The sequence below is a fragment of the Mercenaria mercenaria genome, chromosome 1, assembly GCF_021730395.1.
Source record: "Mercenaria mercenaria strain notata chromosome 1, MADL_Memer_1, whole genome shotgun sequence".
NCBI lineage: Eukaryota > Metazoa > Mollusca > Bivalvia > Venerida > Veneridae > Mercenaria > Mercenaria mercenaria.
Genome location: NC_069361.1, coordinates 52,253,853 through 52,269,668, shown reverse-complemented (window position 1 = coordinate 52,269,668; position 15,816 = coordinate 52,253,853). Strand labels below are relative to the sequence as shown.

General features: G+C 32.5%; 1 protein-coding gene across 2 annotated transcripts in view; it reads right to left on the bottom strand.

Annotated features, from left to right (window-relative positions):
- LOC123537826 (protein phosphatase 1 regulatory subunit 12A-like) overlaps positions 1 to 15,816 on the bottom strand; it is a 111,088-nt gene that overhangs the window by 81,289 nt on the left and 13,983 nt on the right. Inside the window, exon 1 of one of the 2 annotated variants that reach the window (XM_053547696.1) lies at positions 6,468 to 6,809. The exons of the other annotated variant lie outside the window; for it this stretch is intronic. The gene's annotated coding sequence lies outside the window, so the exon portion shown is untranslated. Of the gene's footprint in view, positions 1 to 6,467; positions 6,810 to 15,816 lie in introns of those variants that run through there. 2 annotated transcript variants of the gene reach the window in all.

Below are 15,816 nucleotides of genomic sequence, written 5' to 3'. Positions count from 1 at the left end.
CCTGACATTTGTTTTGATTTTCTGATACTCTAAGGAAACAGGCATATCTAATTTTGTAGCAAGTTACCGTAAAATGTAAATATAAGACTCGAATACTATTTTTGCGCGTTTTACGTGTTGAAACAGCATTGGAACTTCTTGAAAATCCATGAATCGCGTTATCACATAAAATAGCATTAAATTCTTAAGTACATTATCCCCGTCAGATTATAGAGCAAACAAGGAAGTTCCTACAAATACAGAAAACATGCCCATATGTACATGTATGAGATGCAGGAATTAAAGATTTGTTGGAATCTGCAACAACACGAGCGTGGCGAGAACAACAATGGAGAGAACCTAAATGTTCTTGTCCCATACTTCCTTAAATATGCATATTTTAACAGTACCAAAATATCTTTAAAAATCGCGCGTGAAAGCGTTTTATCTTGTATTTAACAGACTCTTCATCTACGGACATAGATATATGTGCTGATATTGTTTTTTCTTTATCTCAACTATTTATTTAAATTATACTTTCAAGGAAATGACCACAATAAAAAAACTTGAAATATAGTTTTATTCATCCAAAGTTCACATTGAGTGATACAACAACAAAACGAAAAGTAACTTTAAAAATCACATTAGCTAAAAGAATATTAACGGAGACTTTGTTTAAGCTTAATATATGAATGTCTATGCGATTCAATAGTAATTTTTTCAACTGTTTATTTTGTGCTTGGTTTCGCTTGCCTGTAATACTTAGAATTTCTGACAGTTGTCTTGCAAATAACTTCATTTGATCTGGTATATTTATTATCAAATCGAAAAGCAATAATTTACAATCCAAAGTGAAAATAGTTGTTCATGAGCCAGACATTATTGCGCTATATAGCTCTTGCTATTGTCTCATATATGCTGGTACTAACATCAAGGAGTACATTCAATATATCTGTAAAATACAGTCCAGCGTATGTCGACGCGAGATGTTGCACGTTCAATAACCTCTTAATAATAAATAATAATAACGCCGCGTCTGCCATTTTTTGCCTAAGTTCGTTTTATATGCTTCCGAACGGATCATTAAGAAGATCGTTTGTACGCATTTTTCAATTATTGCTTCAAATTTGAAGGGACCTGTTTAAATGAATGGTTTGACAGTATTTGTGATATTAGACAATTATAGCTATTTATTCATGCGTGTTTATGTCGTGTGAGAGATATTCATACTTTCTTAATCAATTTTTTTTTTTTAATATTGACAAAATAGTTCAGTTAACGGTATCGATAGGAAGGCAATAGAGCTGCGCGAGGTATTCTGTACTTAAACCCCTAATTAACAGACTAAATGCTACGGTGATTTTTATTTGTTTGATTGCGTTCCTTATTTCAAAATATTATCAGATAGCTTTTTCAAAAGTGTTTAATAAAATTGATGTTTTTTCCCAGACATCAGTTGATAAATTGATATGCTTCTTTCTTCTAAATTCTGTCACTTTAATCTGATGTATCTTAAGAACATTGCCCAGCTAACTACCTTATGAATTGCTGGCTTGATTTCTGGAAAATGATAGCTTTGACGAATCTCCTAAAAGGAATGAAAATGGCATTATTAAGCCAGAATTTACACCATAAAACATCGTGTGTCAGTAAAAGGATTCTCTTCAAAAAGAATAAAAATGTTTAGCTGTCAACGAAGACAGGGTCTAATTAATCATTTCTTTTTCATAAAACATCTTTTCTCAAACTGAAGAACGTTATTCCTGGTAATATTACATTATTCTTGACTGCGTTTTATGTTTCAAAAATCTTCAAGTGGGATAATCTCCTCGTCATGAACGGAACACCATTCCATTTTTATTGTGATAAATTGATCCGCACCTAATTGAATTTCACGATACTGTCGAACTTGTCTGTGACAGAATACAAAACGGTTGTCAATAGATTTTTTCTAATACCATCTATAAGACTGCTGTAAGAAGTTTTAATTTCGCATCAAGTATTTCTGTATCTACAATGTAGAATTTGCGTAAATCACGATGTTTCAAAGTTATACTAAGAACATAACTTAAACATAAATAATAAAAAGATAAGGGGAACTGCAAATATTGGCTGTAATCAAGATACAACAATTTGAACCAAAGGTAAATTATGATAAATCCAAAACGAATTATAGTTGTGTAGCTTTTTCAATGTCATACAAGATTTTCTAAACTATCGGATTATGAAGTAAAGCAAACAAATGAATTATAGAATCAGATTCGAAATGTCTATAATACATACATATTTGACATGAGCGATTTTGTGTGAGTAAAGGTATGGAAATCTATGCAACAATAAACCCGTTGCACTTTTTACATGGCATGTTCATTTTCATATACCAAAAATGACTAGATAAAGGAAAGAAATGGATTAAATGATTTCTTAAGTGCGTCCTTGTTTGCCTAGCTCTCGAATTGTTATGCACAAGCTTTGAACAGAACAGAGAACTCAAGTTAGGATTCTACGACAGTTAATAGATGCTTGCTTCGCATTCAAAACTAATTCATCTGTATAGTAAATAAAATCTCTATTATTCGCTTGCTATAAATTGTGTTCCATAAACTTGAAACTCATCTCTGTGAAAACTAGAGCCTGATTAATACAAAATAATATTTCAGGAGGAAATATAAATATACATAACAGATGTTCAGTCTCAATATGTAAGACGTTTATTTTGTTTATACTGTAGAATAACACCTGTGTTTTGACCTCTTTTCGGTTAAGCCTTCATAATTTTTTTCGTCATAAATAAAGCCTCATCCACATTTTGCAGTACTTCTGAGTTAAAGGTCAAGAAAGTCATGAACATTTTTTACAGACAATCGCATTAGTTTCTAGGATTTGGAACTTAATGATAATACTATAATTTTTTTTGAAACAATGAACGTACTATTCAAACAATTAAACTCCACTGCTATATTTCAATAAAGTAACGAAACACATGAGCTCATATACAAAAAGTATTTGACTTTGTATTAGACATTTGCGAATTAAGACGAACTATAGACTGTGGTCACCCTGGCAGATTAATATTTCAGTGGGACTATCTCAACATAATCATTATATTAGGTCTGGTAGGAAAACATGTTCATAATATTTGTCTGTCCGTCCGGTCGTCAGAGAAACTGTGTGTCACATATGGCCAATTTGAAAATAGTTTGACCTACTTTTATTGCAATTTACTAAAATGTTCTTCTACATTAGAAGTTGTGCATCTAAGACGAAACGTTAAAGATGAGCTAGTGTGTCCCTCGTCGTCATCGGATGAGAACAATTTTGATTTGAACACTCCATAGATCACAATGCCACTTGGTAAAAATGTTTGTCTTTACAAAATGTTGAACGAGTTTGAAACTGGGTCAAAAGTATGCGACAAGGCCTCTAGATGGTTTACAAAGATTTTTGATGATTTGACATTGTGACCTAGTTTTTATTCCCAGAAAACGCAATACTGAAACTGATCTATACCTCCTGAAGACAAATATTCTGACTTGATTTCAAATAAATCAAATAGAAATATTGCCTCTATAGTGCTAAGAAGGTTTTTCTATGATTTTACCTGGTGACTTATTTATTGAACGAAGATAACCGAATTTTATACTTTTCTGATTTTATAAAAAAAAACTGTCTAACCAGGCTTTATGCAGATCAGATAGAAATCTGGCCTTATGAGTGTTAGGAATGTCCTACTATGATATGACCTAGTGACCTACTTTCATATCCTATATAAACCCGTTTTAAATTTGTTCTACAATTTATAGAGAAATGTAAAAAGCATGATACCTAGCGTGTTAAGAATGTTTTCTATGATTTAATCTACGTGACCTACCTGTTAAAGCGGCATGCCTCCAGATCGTTCGACAACAAAAAAAAAATTATTTTTTTAGATATCTTGAAGTAAATGCTATATTTTTTAAGAAGGCTTTAAAACTTGATTACTGACAAACTTTATGTTACGGAAACACATGAGAATTTGCTGTTTTTACTACTTTTTACGATGAAAATCGAAAAGATTTTGTCACGCTTTTACTCCAGGTAAACTGTCTCAATTATAAATATCTATTTTGAAGACATTATTTACTACTTCAGCTATAGCGCTATTGGTTACGACGACGGGAAAATGTTTTTATTGCCGCGGCGGTCCGGGGTTCGATTCCCGACGCGGTCATCTTGATTTGGAACTTTTAAAATATTTTAGAAACAAAAATTCATATTCTAATGTTCGTTATATGACCAAACTTCAATTTGGTAGAAATATTATTTTTTAGCTAAATCTGGAGGCATGCTGCTTTAACGCCGGATGACAGTGTTTCAACCTTTATCTAGACTTGATTTTTATAAACGTTACCACTATGTTTCATATAAATCAAGTATTACTAAGCAATTTAGTTTCTAGAGTGTTAACAAGGCTTATCTATTATTTGACTCAGTGACCTACTTTTTGACCCAGTTTCGACCTACATTTGATAAAGTAAATAAATATTCAGACCCGGTTTCATGAGATCCTGGAGAAAATATCGCATCTTTTGTGTTAACAATGTTTTGTTTTTTTAAGATAAAATCTCGTCGCCCAGTTTTTGATGTCAGATAATCCTGTTTCAAACATCCTACCAAGGCTTCATAAAGATCGAAAATAAAATATGACCTCTAGTTTGTAAACGATGTTTTTATAAAACTTAACTCAGTGGTTGTTGATCCTAGATAATCCAGTTTCAAATTTATGTCGATTTTATAGACAAACATTCTGACCAGGTCTTATATAGGACAAGTATAAAATATTGAAGCTAGGTTGTTAACAAGTTACTTTTATGGTTTGACCTTGTCACATAGTTTTTGAGGCAGATGACCAAGTTTCAAAATTTGCTGATTTAAGACAACATTTTGACTAAGTTTAAGAACGACTTGGGTAAAATTGTCTCCTCTACAGCGTTAATTAATAGTGAGATTGTGAACGACAGACAACGACGGACGATGGACACATTGTTACTACAATAGCTCACTTTGAGCACTTTGTGCTCAGAAAGCTCGGACAACTCGTAATGTTGAACAACATTCCTATAGATTTTTATTGTGTTCGTTCAATACTTTTGGCAGTATGTGTAAAAAAAATTCTCTGACGGACAGAGACGGACGGATGAAAAGAAGTGATGGCTTTTTAACCAGGTTTTATCACCGTTGTGGGCATATTTTTTTCCAAATGCATATACTTTTGTTTTGATGGTCCCCTTTAAAAAATGATCGTCATAGGTGCGTCTTAATACGCAAATGTCTAATAAGACCATCCCTGCATAAAGCGGTCTGTCTTTTTCACAGACATTTCGACTTACACACTTATACGTTTGTAGTATATGTAATTACTTTCAATTTGTCAAGAGCATTAAGGATGTATAACTCATCCAATAAATGCATTATTTAAATTTAACCAGTCATTTAAAATGATAACACATGTTTCACTTCAATCACACCCACCTTAATATTTTGCTGTTTATATCTCGAAACATATGGATATAGGTAATGTTTGTTGAAGTAATCTATAAAATTACACCTGGCTCCACTTCAAGTATATTTTTGATATTTCTTCACTTGGAACATGAACCAATAGGTTGCGGCGGTTTAATGCGATTATGCAATAATTGATAAGCATGTTCGTATATATGTATATATGTCTATGTTATTGAAGCGAAACTGAGGATGAAAAGTAAAAACAAAGAATGAAAACGATGTCTGCGACGATCTGCATGGTGATGAAGTTATTTTTTTTTTAAACAAAATGATACGTTTTAAATCAAGACATTCTCACGTAGTTTTGTGCTGTTAAAATAAAGTATCCCAAAAGAAAGAGAACATAGACTTTTCTATCGACTGTCACAATGATATATTTCCTGAAATTAATTCACCAGTAATTAGGCTCTGTATTTCTTTCCATGCAGGCTTTTGTACAACACAATATGTTTTACTACAAAATGCCTATGAACCTCTGTATTCTAAAGATTGGAAAACACTTTAATTACTCGTAGTTTCTAGAATGTTATATATGTATCCTTTTGTAGTGATAAAATACTAGCTATCGCCACGGTCCACGTTGACCAGACAGATAATATATTAACTGAACACTGCATTACGCTAATATTATCTAATTTTCCTAAGAATATTGATAGCCTAAGTATAACAAACATAAGTGATCTTTCACAATCAATACATATAGAAAAACAATACTTACAGTTTTGAAAAACAAATCATTATTATTAATGTTGCTATAATCATTAATATTATTATCATAAAAGATATGGTATATATCTTCAAATTATACATCGTCTTTATAGTTGTTTCTTTCAGAAAAAATCACTCAAAAAATGTAACGCCCCTACACACAAAATCTCTGTCTTATTTTAGTACCTTTAGTTAATTATATTTCATTTATTTTGTAATATATTTGTGCTGCTTACCTTATTACAACGCATCCGATATACGGTAGTATATATGTGAACACGGTTATTCCATCTTTGATACCTTTTCATGAACAAAAACAAAAAAAACTACTGCGAAGCTGCTGTTCCTTATTAAAACAAGATGCGTTTCACAGCCGCATACCTAATACCCGTACATTAATATATTTTGCTATATTGCCATATTGCCATCGATCTTCCTTCAAGATTAGATCTGTGATAGATAGTAATATTTCATTTGAAATATACAGTTTTAGGAATACACATTATTCCACAGGGATAAAACAGCCATAATGTCCGCATAGATTTTCAAGATGAAATCTTACCAGACTGAAACCGATATTCCCTGGTCTCTGTGACAGGAGTTAAGGAGACGCTAAATACTATCATGGTGGTGTATCTGTTTCATAGCGCAATTATTATAGGTTGAGAAATATGCACGAGTTCTGCAGCGGAAATATTGCGCGACGTTAGGAGCGCAATATCATTCTGCGAAAGAACGAGTGCATATTTCTCGGTGCAAATCTAATAATATTTTTATTACATACGCATCTATACTTACAATTGGTTTATAAATTATATAAATTTGTTCTTAAGCCAGTCTGTGAGAACAGAATTGAAAATATCGTCGAAGAACGTTTAAGCGTGACGACATACATGAAACTGACGTCACAAATGACGTAACACACCCGATATGAAATATGAACGTCAATACCGAAAAATAATGACCTTTCAGGTTCCATTGAAACGTAACGGAGTTTATAAATGAGTATGTAATAATTTTGTTTATTACAAACCAAAAAGGCCTCTTTGCAAGAGATTATATACATATAGTAAAATTGTTACGTACTTCAACACATGCACGTATTGGTCATTCAAAGGCTCTGCATTGGTAAATGTTGTCATTTACGTACTTTTTGGGGGTTGAATTCAATAACGTTTGAATACCATATTAACTATTGTGTGTGTTTTTGTTGTTTCTGGACAACTTTTCTCCCGAGAATAAGGCACCAGATAAAACAATATACATTTATTTTGATAAACAGAACAACTGTTAAAGTATATTGCTTGTTGAGAGGTTTCTGCTCAGTGCATTCGGAATGTTTGTTTTTTTGCCTATTGGCTGAACGCAATAAGTTTCATTTAAAACGGAGAACAATAATTGAGGACAAATCAAATCATTTTAACAGACATTTCCTAGACATCGCGAGCAATAAACTTGTAATACATATATCCAACTATTTTTAGTATGCACTGCTTGTCTTTCATTTACAAGGAGTAATATGTATTTACAGCCTCTAATTAAATGAGAAGTGTTAATCCTTCCCGTCCGTTTTATGGCAAAACGCACCTACGGCTCTTAGAATTAAAAAAGTGATGAATTTAATACATGATTTGGAAATACTGACTATTTATACGTAAAAGTATAACTACTTGAACTAAGCTAACATTATAAAGGAAACTGGCTTTTCTTCAGCTGTATTTTATAAAGAAATAAATAAATCTGCAACACAAACTTTGAATTGTGAGACCCTAAAGATGCTTGTCCCATACTCTGAGCATACTTGAAAAGTACCAATACATTATCATTAAACATTTTGTTGTAAATTATATGAAACATAATGTTATCTACGAACCGATATTGTGTTCTTAATCTCAGCTGATTTATTTAAGGATACTTTTTATGAATGAGCACAATAGAAAACTTACAATATAAATTAATTTACCTCATATACACAAGTAAAATACTATAAATTGGAAGCGGAATTTAAGAACGTTTGGTTTTAGCTTAATACTAATATATGGATTTCTAAGCGTTTCAACAGCCATTACACCGACTGTATATGTTTGCTGTGTTACGCTTGCCCTCTCTGAAATACTTATCAACAGTTTCTTTTGCAAATAAATTCATTTGATCTGGTAAATATGTTTATCAGATTGGCAAGCAATAATTTGAAATCCCAGATGAAAACAGTTATTCATGAGCTAAATGATTTTTACGCATAAGGACTTTCACTGTTCTCTCATATATGTTTGACAATGTGCTTTGAGATCAATATTTTCAAAAATACAGTCCATCGTTATTCTATGACGGTGCACGATATGCTGCCCGTTTCAAAACCTCTCAAGATCAGCTTTAATAAATTCGCGCCTGCCGTTATTTTGTCTGATATTGTATTATATGTTTTCAAAAGAAGATCGTTCGAAAGCATTCTCAATTATTACTTCATATTTGATGGGACGCGTTTAAATAAATAATTTGAAGGTGTTCGTGCTAGAAACTGCAGACAATAGCTATAAATTTATTCCTCTATTAATGTAATTGGAACTGGCACTAAATAAATTATTTCAAATATTTTTAGTAATGGTATGCGGATGCGCAGGAAGGCGGTAGAGGTACGAGGGTCGTACCTCTCATTGACAGACTCAATGATAATTATTTTTGCCTTGTTTAGTTGCATCCAGTATTTCAAAATATAATCAAATATCATACAAAAGGTGAGCTGATTTTTTCATATTTTTATCCAGAACTTAATTATATATATATATATATTCAGTATAAAATAATTTGCCTTTATCATCTCTGAGAAATCATAAATCCTGTCACTTTTTGTGATTGTATCTTCAGGGCACTGTCCCACTGACAGTTTTCATACTTTGCAGGCTTGATTGCTAGATGAAAATAGCTTTGACGATTCTATTTAAAGGAATGTAGATGCCATTCTAATGCTAGAATACATCATGCGGCTGTAAAATGATCCCCTTCTCAAACAAAACAAAATTGTTAGCTGTCAAAAAAGACAAGGCCTGATTAATTATAGGCTTTTCATTGGGCTTCTTTTGTCAGACCCTTAAAGCCACATTCTTGGTAATATTACATTGGTTGCGTTTAATGTTTTCTAAGAATCTTCTTGTAAAATAATCTCCGTATCATGAACAGAACTCTATCACATTTTATATTGTGATAAACGAGCCGCGCCGCATTGATTTTCACGATACTGTCAACCTAGTCTGCAATAAATAGTCCCAAATATCTGTGTATGCGACAGAATTCAGGACGACTGTCAAATGGATTTTTAATACCATATATTTGTTTTCAACAAGATGGTTTTATTTCGCATTTAAGCAGTTCTGTCCATTCAGATAAAAATTATACAACATAGAATTTGCCTAACCCAAGATTTTTCATAACATCATGTGACGCTAAATAAGGCTGAAAAGATAGGGACTCAGACATATTAGAAAAAATATTGGCCTTAATCAAGTTTTCGTAATGGAGAAATATGGGAAAATCACACGTTGTCCTTGTTTGGATTAACATCACTCCCATAAAGTTATAGGTCATATGGCGACTTTTCAACTTTTGATGGCGGAGGAAGACCCCAGATGTCCTGAGTGGCCTGGGTAGAACCATCGACCTTCAATAAGCTAACTCTATGGATGGCTTTCTCACAAGAAGAATTCTACGCTAAAAGTGAGGCTCAAACCGACATCTGTTAGGGGCAAGTTATTCGAAATCAGCGACCTTAACCACTCGATCACGGAGGCCCCAAACACACCTGTGATGAGATTTTGCTTAAAAAATTCTACAATGTAGACATTGGTTATATTTCTCATAGGTGTTAATAATTTTTCATTTGGTTAAATGTATCCCATTGTATGTGGATCTATATGCTTACTATTCAGATATCTGTCCATAAATAAAGAGATCCGCAAAGTTTTACGGATAAATGACATTACGCAAACACGTGCGGATTTTAAACGTGCATAATTACCTTAATGTAGTTTCGAAGTTGATGTCATTCATTTTAATAAACAGTCATAAGGTTAATCAATTGTTGGGTAAGAATACTGTTAGTCATATAAAACATAAGTATGACAGATCTTGCGCTCCGTGAGTCGTCAGCCTTTAATTGCGGTCAACGTCTTGGATATATTTGTCTTTTCTATCACCTCTCGCTGACTTTTCATTAGCAACCGTTTGAACTACTTACTTACTGTGTTGTGTGTTTCATTAATTGATATGTTTCAGTTGATATGTTTTAAATTCTCTACATCACTAAATATTTACACAATTTTCAATGCGACTAAATGACTCCCGAGACGTGCGATGCAAACAACAATTAATTTCTTTCAGCTTACTTCCGCCTCATACGCCAAAATTACGCGATACATTGGTGCACTTGGCCCAGATGACTTTTTGACTGAGATTGTTACTTGTCAAATTCAAGTCATGACAGGTAAAAAAGCGCCAAACCGTCAGTGCGTATTCATAGTAATAACAAACATTATATGAGCTTGATTTATCTGAAGACATTATTAATATGAACAATTTAATGTTATATTACTAGAGCACTGCAAATTACAATGCCATATCCTTTGTTGCACAATACAGTATACACAAATAATAGGTGGCGTTTAGCAAAATAAAATGTACCTTATGTTTAACAGCCTTCGTCTAGTCTTACAGTGATTCTGTTTGCTTGTAGGAAGCCTGTCTGAACTGCCAGTATTAAAGAGTGAAATGATGCTTTAGTAAATAGTCATCTTAATATTAGTAAATGAAATCTATATAAAGACGATCCTTTTAAGAAGCGACTCTGGAAGCACTGGGCACAACCAAGTATTATAATAGCAAATATGGTTTGACTGAGTCTTTCAGAAAGAGGTAAAGAAAATGTGCAATTCCCCAGACCTAGCAATAACTTAAAAGTCAGATATTATACCAAAACTGAGTCAATATATTTAATAATTACCAGTATCTGTATTCTCTGAAGTAGCATTCACAGCACTGATTATATTTTTAGAAAGTATTCATATATAAATGTTATTAAGATGTTGCCGCCGACAAAATAATTAAATTTATCACACGTTTCTAACACTACTGGATGCACATGCCATTAAAAGGGTCATGATATTGGCCTTAATTTTTTCAAACGTTTTTTAACAGAGTTTTAACAGGTCACTTTAAAATTAACCCATTACTTCTTACTGTTTAATGGGATTTTCATGACCATAGTTTTAATGCCATACATTAAAAATGACTTTGATGGCCATGAAAAGCTGCTTAAAATAAACCATTAAAATAAGTAAACAGGCTCCTTAAAACTTCATGAAAATTTTTAATTGGCATGAAATTAATGTCCCATTAAAAAGTACCCCTTAATTCCACATTAATTAGTAAGAACTAATGGGGCCATTATTTTTTTTAATACTCTGTTAATGGCCGTTAATTATTAAAAAAATTGATTAATGGTCTCATTAAATATGTCAGATTCAATTTTAATGGGTTCATAATATTTAAATTGTATATCAAATTAAGGGCCATGAAAATTTGCCATCAGAATTAGACATCTTAAGATAATCAACTTCATATTAATATTTGCCGTATTGATTTAAACTACGTATTACTACACATGTAATAGTATCTATACATATGTCATATGTACTGTTTTGTAAAAAGCTAGAAGAATATTTGTTTCTTCTTTTTTTTCTCTTATTATTTTGTAATGTAAACACACGAAATGAGAAAATAAATGGATTCCGTATTGTATTGAGTTGTGCTGAGAAGGGTTTACAGGTACCGGTTTAATAGATCAAATGACCATGTAGGTAGTTTTAACTATTCAACATTATAATATTGACAAACATTCTGTACAAGTTTTTATTGGTACAGACATTAGGCATCAGGTGTATTCAAAAAGCAGCTGTTGATGACAATGTCAGCGCACAATGGGCAATCACAATTTAGCTCTACTTCAGTACTTTGTGCTCACATGCATGCACTTAACAGCAAATGTTTGACGGATTGCATCACAAGTAGCTTCTCCCATCTCCAATCAAGCGTACCACACTCTTTGATTCATTGAAACAAAGAAGCGATTGATCTGCCCATGCCCCAAATAAATTTAAATCAGACTATAAATCTTCACAATTATGTGTACTGTTCACTTCTCTATAAACCTTAGTTTCTACTCAAGGATTGGAAAATTTGAATATCTAAACTAGTATGAACACATTTTATAATGTAAATTCCTTACCCCACCCATTTTCTTATACAAATGCTGATTATTTGGACAAGAAAAACAAAGAACAGAAAAAATGGCAAGCATCAATACGTATTTACCCTTACCAAAATATTGTAGATTGATGCTATCAAATAAATTAATATGTTTTCATCCGACTTTCATTGAAATAAATCCGATTTTTTGTAGGAACACAATTTGGCAAACATTTGAAAAAATGGCGTAACTGCATCAAGGGGAAATAACTTTAATGCAACTATATATAACATCATGATATATTATAGACGATGTGTGCGTAGTATGTATTTAGTGTGATTAAAGTCCATTTTAGAAAAATATGAGACTGGAATTATAGGCATTCAATAGGAGAGCGAGCCAAAAACCAAAAAGAGAATATATACGAATCACATTTTACAGAATGTAGGATTTAATGGGTATTACATTGCTGTTAAGGGCCATTAAGTTTACTCTTAAATGCAATTGTACACAACCTGAACATTTAATGGGCATTAAATCAAATTTAAGGGTCATGAATAATCCTGTTAAATTCAAAGTATACAGAATTTCACTACTTTTTCAAAGCCATTAACTATTTTAGCTACCAAAAAAAATTTTTAATGGCATGATTCATGGTCAAAAGTGGGTGTTTTTAATGGTATTTTAACATGTAACCCATTAATATTGTGAAACCTGTTAAATAAAGTGATGCAAGAATTAATGGGGTTAATTAACGGTTTTTCCTATTTTAATGGATATTTTACAGGGTTTTAAACCATGTTTAATGGTATGTGCATCCAGTAGTGTAAGAGACAAATGTTTCGCTGATCTAGACTTTTGCAATCAATACAATGTAAACTGAAGCAACAAGGAGTGGATGAGAAAATGGTAACGAACATTTACACTGAGGGGTTTATCCTAACGACTAATTTATTTCTGATGATATTACCGTTGTTTAGAGTAAATTGTGAAAAGTAAATAGTAACTCAGTTGGCGTTTACGTTTAAACATACTGTGTGGATAGATCAAGTTCCAACAATTGCAATACCTTCGAATTGCGACATAGAATAACCTTTAAAACCAAAGCTAACAGCCGAGCTAATTAAAAGCGGACTCGGCTTGATTGAGTATGTTCACGAGATGCAATCAAATGTGCAACATCCCTGGTATAAATGTCACAGGCTTTAGCGAAACTCCATATTTCTAATATTGAGCACTGACGGTATACAAGTATAATATTTGGTCTGTCCAGTTCTGAGTGCAGCATTTCTTTCACTAATGTAATACCACTCGTGATCAAAAAGATGAGCGAAAAGCTTCGCAATAAATTCAGGATTAAGCACCCTTAGAGAACATTAAATAATTTCCTCTACTTTTTGGATTCCTCCACAGACTCTACTGTAATCGAATGAGATGATCTGGATGTCTACTTTTGTTTTTTGTCCTTTATAAGGGTTTACTTTAAATTTCAGGAATAAACGATACAATAATATTTGTTATTTTCATAACAAGTATAATTGTATCGTTTATTCCTGAAAATACACACAATTACTTAAAGTACGTAGGGCCTTCGGAAGCATACAAAGTTATCAAAAAATATAACAGCAGACTTGGTTTGAATGAGCCTGTTCATGACAAGTAATGGGGAGTGCACCGTCCCTCACGCCTTCTAGCATCGGCGTAAGTGGAAATATATTATAAAATAAACTAAGTAAAAGTGAATGTTCTCCATAACCCTAAAGACCCAGAAAATATAACAAAACTGAGTCATAAAAAGTAAAAATGAAATTGAAACAAATACAGTAACAATAAGCTTAACTTGTACCTTCCAGTTCTTAATATGTATGTACAAATAAATACTAGTAACCTTATAAAAAATTTTTGTTACTTTAGCTATCATGACCAAACAGTCTGCTAATAATTAAAAGACGATTTACGATGAAAGCAAAATATCATATACAACTATATGCAATATGTACAGCATTAAATCTCGGTGTACCAGCCTATGCATTTCGTTAAATTCAAAGTGACTAAAAGGTGAATCATGTTATGTCCAAACTTAATTATAGTTTTGTCGCATATTCCATACCCAAATGTTCTAAAATGTCGGATAGTGAACTATTTGGTATTTAGCAAATCAAATTCGAAATATCTGCACTATATGTAGATTTGACAAGAAAGACATTGTGAGTCAATAAGATCTATAAGATGATGGAACAAGCCATGGGACATTCAGTTATAGTTGCAATGTGACCTTGGCCTCATTGCACTACCTTTGTGAAAATAACTTGTTCATTTTGAATTTGCTGTTCGAAAAGATAAAGGGAATAAACTGATTACTTGTGTAACAGGTTCCCTTGCTCTGCGCTCGAGCTTTTATTCACAAGCTTTATATAGAACAGACAAAAATCATGGAATCCTACCATGATTTATAGAGGCTTCGCATTCAAACGAATTCAGCTAAATAAAAACATTTACCCGCTTGCTTTAAATTGTGCTCCAAAACATTGAAACTCGCATTGTTTAATCAAAGGCCTGAAGGGCCTGAGAGTCGGCTAATGATTGATGTACTGGTAGTATAGTCTACCAGTTTCAGTTTGGTTTTAGATTTTTTCCCCAACTGAACAGAGATTTTGTTACAATAGATGAAATGGACATTCAATCGATGCCTAGTAAAACTTTGATTGACATTATACAAGTATTTAAATCCAATATATTTCTCTAAAATTGAAGAGTGGTTCGCAAAAATAAAAATGTTGAAAGTACAAACTACAATTCGACAGCTGACACTAAGATACTGCCCATGACTATAAATATTTTTCCAGTAAACATTTGCTTCCGGCATTACCAAAACAGGCAATTATCGGCTGGTATATATTCGCACATGATAAAATTTGAATATGAAAATTTATATATTGAAATTTTATAGCGCGGATTGCCACATACAATTTGTAACGGATGGACGAAAGAACTGTTCAGATATTTTACAGATAAGGGGCCTGGCAATAACCGTGTCACACGCTAGGTATTGTTCAATCATATTATAAGGGATGTGAATTTAAAGTATACTTACTTTTGCGTTTAAAGATATGTAAATGTTGCTGAGTGTCAATATATAGTGTCATGAATGTTTACACTGACAGGAAAATTGCGCATTCGAAACTAAGAGAAGTTACTCGGACTAGCTACCAATTTCGGAAAAGATAACCAATATTAATAAATGCAGTTCTTTTTTAGTTAAAACCATCATTTATTCTATTTCAGACATGTTAACCCCTTCAAAACCATGTCAGTAGTCCCCAAGTCTATGTACTTTCAATTATCCG